Source organism: Stegodyphus dumicola, chromosome X1 (assembly GCF_044657685.1).
Source record: "Stegodyphus dumicola isolate Sdum_Otavi_A_Nest chromosome X1, ASM4465768v1".
NCBI lineage: Eukaryota > Metazoa > Arthropoda > Arachnida > Araneae > Eresidae > Stegodyphus > Stegodyphus dumicola.
In genome coordinates, this window is record NC_140780.1 from 249,953,798 (window position 1) to 249,966,022 (window position 12,225).

Genomic DNA, 12,225 nt, shown 5'->3' on the forward strand with positions numbered 1-12,225 from the left:
GCCTAAGGGGGGAATGCCTTCGTGGAGGACTTTCTAAGGGAAACTGGCTCGTATACACGTTACACATGGGGAAAACCACGAAAACACCCATGCATCCAGCCCGTTCGCGGGATTCGAACCTCGAACCGAACTACTAGTGTTCAGCCGCTGGTGGGCCCAAATGTCAAATCAGAAACATACACAACAATACTGACTAACATAATACTAAAAAATCTGCCAGGCAAATTGACTCTTGAATTTACTAAGCAAAATATAAATAATTGTCATGATTTACAGGAATTGTTGAAGTTTTTACATAATGCTATTAGTGCAAGAGAAAAAGCATTCCGTATTAATTCTAATCATGTATCATCATACCCTCCGAGTCGTAATAATCAACACGCGTCAGTAACAGAATTTATGGCGAAAACTTCCCAAGTTTGTTTATTCTGCGGTCAAGGTCACTGGAAGACTGAATGTGAAAACATGACTGTGCAACCAAAAAGGGATAAATAAATTAAGGAAAGGAGATGTCTGTTGTGTTGTAACATAAACTGTTTTGTAAAAAAATGTAATGCTAAACAGTGTTCATTCTGCTTTGGTAGACATGCCAAAGCTATTTGTTTTAAATTTCAAAACCGGAAGAAGAAAAACCAAAGGAAATGGAATTTCAGCCTACTATTTCGAATTCAGTTGTAAATGATAGGAATGTGATTTTATGGCAGTGTGTTAGGACAGAAATTGTTGGTCGTAAATCTTCAGGTATAGTTATTGCAATGTTTGATAACGGCAGTGAGAAAAGTTTTATTAAAAGAAATGTATCTATGAAGTTGGGATTAAAATGTCTAGGGTCAGAAACATTAAAGATTTATTCATTTGGAGCAAAGGACCCTTGGTTGCAAACATGTCGCAGAGTTGAAGTGAGATTGCGAAATATTTTAGATGGAAAAGAAGTCGTAATACAGGCGTTGGAAACAGGTGAAATTTCGAGGGCTGCGATTAATTTGCCGAATGAGAGTACAAGAGCTGAAATGGAAGCCAAGGGATTAACTTTAACTTGGGGATATAATGATGATAATGAAATTTCCTTGTTAATAGGTATAGATTTTTATTGGAATTTGACAAAAGGTTTTGAAAGATTAAATACGTCTTTGGTAGCTGTAAATACGGAACTTGGATGGTCCTTGCAGGGAAATTGTGGTGATTTGAATAAAACTGCTGTTGTAAACTTAGTTTTGGGTGATCAAAGCACTGTGTCAGCTGAACTCGGGCGTTTCTGGGAACTGGAAAGTATAGGTATTGAAAACAAGGAAGCGGAGTGTTTGACTTTAGTGGAACAGGAGATACTTGATGAATTTATTAATTCTGTTGGGTTCGTAGATGGAAGGTATTGTGTGAAGTTGCTGTGGAAACCAGGTATGCAGGAGAAATTAGCAAATAATAGAGAAGTGGTTCGGAAACGTTTCGATGGTCTGATTAGGAGATTTAGAAATGATACAGCTTTTTATGAGGATTATAAAAGGGTAATAGATGATTATCGTAAGGAAGGTATCATTGAGAATTCGTCGTCAGATATTGAAGTGTCATATTCTGAGCAGTCATTCTACTTACTCCACCATGCGGTCATTCGCGAGGACAAATCTACTAGTCGACTTCGAATCGTGTTTGATGGTTCTTCTCATGAAGGAGGACAACTTTCGATTAATGACTGTTTATTTAAAGGACTAAATTTGTATCCAAATCTATTTGAAATGATTTTAAAGTTTCGACAAAATACAATCGCCTTCACAGCGGATATAAAGCAAGCGTATCTACAAATTTTCATCGATCCTAGTGATAGAAAATTTACTAGATTCTTCTGGACTCATGATATCGGTTCTAATTCATATCAAGAAATGAACTTTAGTGTGCCCACCAGCGGCCGAGCGGTAACGTCGCTGAACACTGGTAGTTCGGTCCGAGGTCCAAATCCCGCGAACGGGCTGGCTGCATGGGCGTTTTCGTGGTTTTCCCCATGTGTAACGTGTATACGAGCCAGTTTCCCTTAGAAAATCCTCCACGAAGGCATCCCTCCTTTAAGAAGAAGTCCAACCTCTCTTCGGAGTAGGCTCTGGCAAACATCATTCCATGTAATATGGACAAGACAACAACAAATGAGCTTTAGTAGAGTTTTATTTGGACTAAAACCAAGTCCATATTTATTAGCTGCAACTCTGAAATATCATTTTGATAAATGTAAACAAGAATTTCCTGATACTTGCAAATTACTATCAGAATGGTTTTATGTCGACGATTTGATTGGAGGTGAAGAAGACTTGGATTCCTCGAGGTAGACAAATTATAAAAAGAGTATTAGGTAACTGCCTAATTTGTCGAAAGTATAAGTTGGAACCAGCTAAACAAAAAGCTAGTCAACTACCTAAAAGTAGAATTACTGAAAACCCTCCTTTTACTGTAACTGGCATAGATTTCACTAGCCCAGTTTTAATAAAATCAGGAAAGAATACGCCTCAAAAGGCTTATATAACATTATTTACATGCAGTGTGACTAGAGCTATGCACATAGAATTAATCACAAATATGTCAACAAAAAATTTTATTTTGTCATTAAGGAGATTTTTAGCTAGGAGAGGAAATTGTAAAGTTATCATTTCCGACAATGCTAAGAGCTTTAGAGCCACTAATGAAATTCTTAACGAATTTTCAAAAATTATAATAGATTCAAAATTGAAAGATTTCATATCAATAAACGGCATAACTTGGCAATATATTGCGCCTCACGCGCTTTGGTGAGGTGGTTTTTATGAAAGGCTTATGAAAAGTATCAAAGATCCTTTGGGAAAGATTCTCGGAAGGGCTTTTCTTAACTTTGAGGAAATGATGTCTATTCTATCAGAAATTGAGTTAGTGCTAAATCATAGACCTCTTACTTATGTCCACAATGAAATAAAAGAGCCAGAAGCTCTTACACCTTCCCATTTCTTGTTTCCAGAGCAAGAAAATAGTCCTTATCCTGTACATTTCGCCCACCTTTTCAGGAATGAACCATTGAACGGACAGACTTTGACTAAAAGAAAAATGTATCAAACTAATCTTTTGAAACAAATTTGGAAAAAGTCGAAGGAGAATTATCTCCTCGAATTAAGGTCTGCGCATACTTTTCTAAATCCATCTCTTGAAAGGAATCTTAAAAAGGGTGAGGTTGTATTGCTGGAGGGGTTGACGAAATCAAAATTTTTATGGCCTATTGTAATTATAGAAGAAGTTTATAAAGGTAGGGATGGGTATGTGCGTTCATGTTTGATTCGTACTTCTCAAGGACTTTATCGAAGACCCGTCCAATTGATCTATCCTTTTGAAGTTTAAAGTTATATAATATATGTTTGTGTCATGTATTGTATTAATTTGCAATGTAGTTTTCAGTATTGATTCGTGCATATTGATTTGTGATTATATCTACATATATTATTCATGTGTAAATTTAGTGTGCTCTTAACAGAGCACAGGTGGGGTGTGTTCGAACTTTTCATAGTATAGAAGACGCTGTTGCGCTGAAAGAATTTTTCTGTGTTTTTACATTATGTAACTGTGGTTCGCTGTTGCGATGTGTCTATATTACTGTGATAGTTTTTGGTGTTTTCATTAAATATAAATGAAAGATATCGTCATGTATTTTTGTATACCAAATCAAGATCAAAATTAGACTAATGCAAACTCGTCGGAACAAAAATAGCGTTGGAACAGGAATCGTCAAGTGTTATTACTTGCCTTTCGAACTTCGCATTCGTATCGTTAATTGCTTCGTAATACATATATTGATGTGGCAGGGCCAAGTCGGTGTTCCTGTAGGAAGAAAATGTCGGGATCGTACTCATTTACAAAGTCCCGGAGCTCATTAATTTTTCGGGACAGTCCATTAGCATTCCACGTATAACTTTGAAAGCAACTATATACAGAATTACTCATTTGCATTATTCAATGAACCAAACATTTCTTCACATACATTAAATATTACAAACAGTGTATCTATGGCATTAGTAGCTGCCTGTAATTCAGGCAATTTGTCAGTGACTTTATGAAAAATACTTCCAAGGGATTGCCCTTTAAACATATTCCTGATTTCTTTGAAAAATCTCATTATATCAACAAAACTACCTAGACTAAAATCATTTTGAGTTTGTTTACTATTAGCATTTGCTTATTAACATTATCACATACATTAGTATTTACATCAAGCATTTCATATTCCCCATTTTCAGTAACATTAGCATAAGAAATACCATTAACAACATTAGATTTGCTTTGCATGTTTACATTTTGGCTTGCAGCCTTAGTAACAGAAGACAGTTCGTTTTTACAAGACATAGGTTTTTTTAACTGCGTTGTTTGCCGGAAATTTCGGACACCTCCTATAATTGGCAGTGTGACCGACTTGCATGCAGTTGCAGCACCTAACTGTATCTAGCCTCTTGGCTGAACACTCATTTGTTCTGTGCGGACCAGCGCACTTTACACACCTCGGTTTAAATTTACAGATTTCTGACGAATGATGGAAGTTGTGACACTGCACAACACTTGCATTAGATTTATATGTCACAATTTTCATAAAGAAACCCATGAACTTAACTACATCATAAACTTTTTCAACCCCAGGATTATTAGCAAGCTGTACCTGAAATAATGGCACGGGTGCTTTTGTTTTAACACGGTGCATTTGGGTTACACGTCTTACTGTATAACCAAGATTAGATAATTCATCTTTAATTTCATCGGTGAGATAGTCAATTGGCAAACCTTTTATTACGACTTTAATAGGCCTATCGTGCTTGGTAAGGATAACATAGTGATAAATTTTCTTTATATCTAGGTATCTAGTAATTTCCCTGTGATCATCTTCAGTACTAGGAAAAATTTTTAAAAATTCGCCGTTAACCTTACCAGCGAAATCTCGCTTTAAGAATTTTTAGGAAGTCACTATATTTTTCATCAGGTTTGACCATGATAGGCCTCACTTTAGGGGGTTGAACAGTAACATTATTACCATTTGTAGGACCAGTTTGGGTATCCATATTATCATTATCCAAGTTCATATCAATAATTTGAACACCATCATTCTCAGCATTATTACATGACAAGTTTTGAAATTTGTTAGCAAGTGGTACATCAACATTACATTTTACAATTTTTGCTGGGCGTGAGGTTTTTTTGGGTAGGATAAATCCATCCTCATCCCTTGAATCATTTATATAACGTTTGCAAACTTTTTTAGAATTTCGTTTTGTCCTAGGTTGAGATTTAACATATACATCAGAATCAATATCCTTTTGAGAATTATTTTTAGAATTACCACTAGCATACTCATTTTCAATACTATTTAACACAACATCATTCAGTGAAATATTAGTGGCATTTGGATTCAATTTGCCGTAATATTCGCACTTACCTTTCAAAATATCCAACAGTCCTTCGGCAATCTTCCTGGTAGTTTGAAACTTAGTTTCAATTTTAATCCTAGTATCCTCGTGGTCAACCAATGTCAGAGTTGTAACACATTCCTGTCCTCGCGAGTTAATATCATAGATGATACTTTCACACAGATGCTTAGCACGAACATAATCATTAAGTCCGAAATCACATTTAATAATTAAATCTGTCCAGTCGTCACCTAGAGTTGTATTTCCATATGCAATAATTTCATCATCTAATTCATAAGCCATATTCTGGATCGCCGTAGCCAGAGGAGTAGAAACACATGGGGAAGTATCCTTCCCTGCCATGCTTGAAAATACCAAAAAATAAAGATCTCACACTTGAAAATCACAGAATCACATTCATTTCACATAATAAGATAATTCCGTAATCCGTCGTAGTACGTGGTAAAAGATGCACGAAGAAGCGAAAATCACAAGCTAAAACTCTTGACCGGAAAATTGTCTTTTTCAAAGTCACGTTACGACTATGGAGCCTTTCCTTCTTTAGATAGGCGTTTTTTGCCCAGGTGGGTGCCGCGTGCATATTCACTAAGCCCCAATGTCTGTAGGAGCAAAGAATTTGTAAGGGAGTAGGAGAACGGACCTTGACAAAACCCAGCGCCTTTCTTTCTACGGTTTACCCCAATTGATTAAACGGGCCCACCAGCGGCCGAACGGTAAAGTCGCTGAACACTGGTAGTTCGGTCCGAGGTTCGAATCCCGGGAACGGGCTAGCTGCATGGTTGTTTTCGTGGTTTTCCCCATGTGTAACGTATATACGAGCCAGTTTTCCTTAAAAAGTACTCCACGAAGGCATCCCTTCCCTTAGGCAGATAGCCCTAGTGTGCTTTGCCATAATTAAATGCACCACACCACCGATTGATTAAACAGGAAACGTAGGGTTACAGAAACCTGCACTTGGCGACTTTTGCTTTATCGACCTTGCTATTTTTTATAGGCGTGGTATGCGAAAAGCATTAATATAGAAATAGCACATATTGGAACAAAAAATTATGTTTTTTGCTTGAATGTTTTGATTTGTTTCGATTAGACTGAATGTTTTGATTTGGTTTGTTAACCCAAAGGGCGTTAGCGCAGAAGGGCTATTAATTTCGTTTTGGCATTTTGCGTCGAATCTCTTTTTTCAGATTGTTGCCAAGCAATGTTAGAGCCCTGGATTATATTTAAAGAAATTAAATGTTAATGAAGAATATGTATAAACGTATTTATCTTTCTCACACTGTGATAAAACAACGGTACCTAGAGCCATCAAATTTTGAATAAAGTAATCCTCCACCCGAAATGGACATCTGGAAGCGAAAATTCCCTAAACCAAAAAATACCACTTTTCAAGGCCCTAGAAAATCATACTCAGATATTCTCGCTAATAGGGATCAAATTCAACAGAGAACTTTACTTCCCTCACCCTCAACCAATCGAAACACCCAAGGACCAAGGAAGGGTTCTATAACGGGGCTCTTAGACATGTAGCCTTTATTCCCACATCTTCAAAGAATTATCTTTATCGCTAAAAAGAGGGTTTCGCAAAGAGGTAAATTTAGTGCCAAAATGTTAACTTAACAAAAACAGTAGTTGCCTTCCACAGTGAAAAAAAGGTAAAAACACTGAAGGACTTAATTTAGTAATTTTGGTGTCGAGTAAGGGCCAGAATCAATTTGGAGGGGGTTACATCATGAATTTTGAAAAGCACCTATGTTTCCTTGATCAATGGTCATGTGGTGTTAACAATACAAGAGCGGAAACACTCGCGAAAAACTTCATGTCGCAAGTGCTTCGGGTCTGGGGGAGGGGAAAAGTGGGAACTCGTCAGGCGAGTTTGAATTAAAGAGACACGGCCAGCAATGCTTCTGAGGAGAAACTTTTATAAATATTGTAAGATTGTATTAACTTTAAGTGTTATGATAATTAATAAAATAGCGTTAAAGTCTCCTAAAGAGATTAAATTTAAATTAAGTAATCCTTGCACTAGAACCCTTTTAAGAAGGGAACAAAGATGTGCTTAGAGCCTGATAACAACCGCTTATGATTGAAAGAAGTAAGACTGCCCGATTACGGGCCAAAGAGAGAGTAACCCTTAGGGAAGCTGAAAGATCAGCGAATTCACTCAGGCCGGGGAGGGGAAGCGAACGAGTGTATTGAAACCTTCGAGGCGCCTCGTCTCCATAGCAACGCCTCTTGGGAAAAGGAAGCGAATTAAATGCGTTCTCCAGAATAGCTCTGGGTCTCTTTTTTGACGATGCAATCCCCAGATGATAAACAGGGAGGCTGTGGAGTACGGGGTTTCTGATCGAAGGAATCTTTTGGAAAAAGTTAGCCGAAAGTCGCTGTATAAAGCGATTTATGGGGAGAATTTTGGCTGCATTATGAATGCCCTCGTTCGTAACAAACCAAAGAGCTTTATAAATTTTCCGTAGCATAATGTTCTGAAATATCTGGATATGTTTCCTGTTAGTAATTGCTGTTGCGCCCCATACCGGGCTAGCATATATCAGAATTGGCCTTATCATTGATTTATAGAGCAAAATCCTGTTTTTCGTGGACAAGTCGCTATTTCTAGCGACAAAAGGCAGTAATTGGGTTTTGACAATCTTCGCATTGGAAATTGCTTTTCGAATGTGAGGTTGCCAAGTTAATTTTGAATCAAGTATCACTCCTAGATACTTATAGGTAGGAACCCAGGGAATTGGTTCTCCGAAGGACTGCAAGTTAAGTAAATTTGGGAAAGTACTTCGGATAAATAAAGTGGCAGCACATTTAGCGACGTTAATTTTGATTTTCCACAGTCCGAGACAGAGCTCTAGGCTTGAAAGATAATTCTGCAGTGCAGAAATTACCGTGGAGGTGTTGGAATGTTGGTTCGTGATGGCTGTGTCGTCCGTATTATAAAGCTAGATTGACATTAGGTGACTTATGTATGTCATTCACGTAGATGTTGAACAATTGAGGTCCGAGCAAACTTCCCTGTGGGACCCCAGCACAGATCTGGCGAAGATTTGAATATTCATGGCGAACTCGCACCCGAAAGGATCTACTCGTCAGGTACGAGTTGATAGTTTTATATAATTTATAGTTATTTCCGGATGATAAACAGGGAGGCTGTGGTGTACGGGGTTTCCGTTCGAAGGAATCTAGCGGAAAGTCGCTGTATAAAGCGATTTATGGGGAGAATTTTGGCTGCATTATGAATGCCCTCGTTCGTAACAAACCAAAGAGCTTTATAAATTTTCCGTAGTATAATGTTCTGAAAAATCTGGATATGTTTCCTGTCAGTAATTGCTGCTGGCCCCCCATACCGGGATAGCATATGTCAGAATTGGCCTTATCATTGTGCTGAAAAACCAAGCCGCATAAACTTGTAAATAAGCCCGTCATGCCAAGTCCTGTCAAAGGCCTTGGCAATGTCAAGATAGACAATTCCAGTTTCCTCTCGTTTACAAAAGCCCTCGTTAATGAATTCCACTACATGGAGTAACTGATGTACCGTGGAGTGTTCAGGCCGGAAGCCAAATTGTTCCGGGATTATTAAATTTCGATCACGGCAGAATTCATTCAGGCGTTTAAGTAAAACAAATTCATATATTTTTGAGAGAAATGATAAGAGGCTAATAAGCTTGTAGTTGACGGGGAGATTTAAATTTTGACCCGGTTTTGGAATAGGAATGACTGCGGCAATTTTCCAACAGTCAGGGAAGTAACACCTTTTAAGCAAAAGGTTAATCAAGACCGTAATCCATACAATATACATAACGGGAAAGTTTTTGATCATGCGATTCGAAATTTGATCTATGCCAGGGGCCTTCTTCAGTTTCATTTTATAGATGAACTCCAGCACCTCAGTTGGATCAGTCGTGATGGGTTGTGTTAAGAAATGTTCAACACGTGAGTGTATGCGTCCCTGTATAACCGGACGTCTTAAATAAACCGATATCATATCAAGAAGCAAGTCGAAAAATAAGAAACGTATTTTTTCACATTTTTTTATTGAAACTTAACAACACGTGCACAATATTACAACGACATCCATAGCTCGCACGCAGAGAAGAAACTTAGTGTTACCAACATGGTAAAGATAAATGTACCAAAACTAACACGCCTCCTTGCATTTATATTTACTAATTACAAATAAACATACATAATATATAACATCATATATAATATAAGATATAAGCAACCTTTTCATCTTTACCATTTACAATTAAGCATAGATATAAACAATAAAATTCAACACCTAACACAAATTATTTTAGAAAAGGTTTCTTTTATTAACTTAAATGTTCAAATCAAAGTTAAATACAATTTAGTTTACATTACCAAAATCTATTTCATCTCAAGCAAAAATATTTAAATAAACATCACTTAAATAAACAGTATACAAAATTTATTTCACTTTCAAACCTTCTCTGAATTTCATAAATTTAATCTTTCCTAAAGACTTAGTAAAGATATCTGCAATATTTGATTCTGAATCAATCTTTACAATTTTAATTACTCCATTTTGAACATTTTCGTGAACATAATGATATTGAACTTTTATGTGTTTTGAATTTTTAGTGAAGTTCCTATAATTAGCAATGGCCAAAGCTCCTGAATTATTTTCATAAGTTTTAATGGGGTGAGTTATATCAGCAAAAACATCATTCACAACATTTTTTAAGAAATTAATTTCTGTCACAGCCTCAGATAGAGCAATATATTCAGCAAAAGTGGAAGATTTTGTCACACAATTTTGCTTTTTGGATTTCCAGTAAATTGGATTATCAAATAATTCAATAACAAACCCAGTAGTTGACTTTCTGTCAGCAATATCACCTGCCCAATCAGCATCAACATAACAATTCATAATATCAGTTTTAAGATTTTTACTATAGGTTAATTTTAGATGTTTTGTTCAGTACAAATACTTTAAAACTCTCAAAGCATATTTGAAATGTGTCTCATCATAACAATTTTGAAATCTACTTAGATAATTTACGCTGAAAGATATGTCTGGTCTAGTACCATGACTAATATACAAGAGTGCTCCTATTAGATTTCTATATTTGACATTTTGATTTAAATTTGTTTGGCTTAGTTTAAGATTAATCTCCATTGGTGTATCATAAAGCTTTGAATTTTCAATACCATACAGTTTAGCTAATTCAATGTAATTTTCCTGACTCAATGTTAAGATATCACTTTTATCATATTCAATATCAATTCCAATGTAGCTTTTTACTTTATTTAAATCCTTCATTTTAAATTTATTATGTAGTTGTTCCTTAATATCATTAATTACCCGAGTATCTTTGCAACATATGAACAAATCATCAACAAATAAAAGAATATATACAAATACATCATTTTCAGATTTTACATAAAGTCAATAATCATATTTACTTCTACGAAATCCTAGACTATCATTATACTCGTTAAAACATTCACACCAAACACGAGGGTTTTCTTTCACCCCATATAGTGCTTTCTTTAATTTATACACTCTATTCTAATTATCATTATAGCCTTGTGGTTGTTTAACATAAACCTCAGACACAACATAACCATTTAAAAAAGAAGTCTCAACATCCATTTGATGAATATTTAAATTATATTGATAAGAATATGAAAGTAACAATTTTAACGTTTGCATCTTAATGACGGGGGAGTAAGTATCCTCAATACTATCTTTTTACTGGAAACCTCGATTCATTAATCTAGCTTTAAAAACATTATCTGGTTTTCTTTTGAATACCCACTTCACATCTAGAATTGCTTTATCCTGTGGTTTAGTCACTAGTGTTCAAGTGTCGTTTTTAACAAGACTGTTCATTTCACTGTCCATTGCCTCTTTCCAACGTCCAGCCTCACTGCATGCTGTTGCCTTCTCAAAGTTACCTGGAACTGTAGCATCACAAAAATTTGCACTAACACAGTACTACCCGAATTCTTCATGAAATCTAACTGTTGGTTTGATTTGCCTACTTGGTTTCATTCCAGTTTTGGTTTCATCTTCATTTATCACACTGTCCTTGAAGTTATCATTACTCGATTCATATGACACTACTTGAGGTTCATTCTTCTTATTTGTATCATCATTCTCATCTTCATCATCACAACCTACACACATTATGTCTTCTTCAATGATGTCAACATACCTGGCAACTATTATTCTGTTATACATCAAAACTCTATATCCAACTTCTGTATATCCAAGTAAAATTCCAAATTCAGCCTTTTTATCCCAATTAGACTTTCTCTTTTCTTCTGGTATTCTTACATACACTCTACTTCCGTATAATTTCAATTCATTAGCAGATGGTTTCCTATTGAAAAATATTTCATATGGTGTCTTCTTTAGAACAGTATTTGTTAATGTCCTGTTTTTCAAATAAGCAGCAGCTTTAATCACTTCAGGCCAGTAACGTCTGTCAACTTTTGCTTCAGCTAAAAGACATCTTGCCATATCCATTATAGTTCTGTTGTAAAGCTCAGCAGTACCATTTAATTCATGTACATATTGTGGGCATGACTTTATCTCGATACCTTTTTCTCTTGCAAACTTGTATATCTTGCTATTCATATATTCACTACCATTATCACATCTTAGATCTTTGATCGTCTTCCCTGTTAAATTTTGAATTTCATTTACATATTCAATTAAGCAATCAGAGACTTGATCCTTAGATTTGACACAATAAATTTTTGCCAACTTGCTATAATCATCAATAAAACTTACAAAGTATTTCTCACCATTACATCCACTTGTGAGGTCCATTTA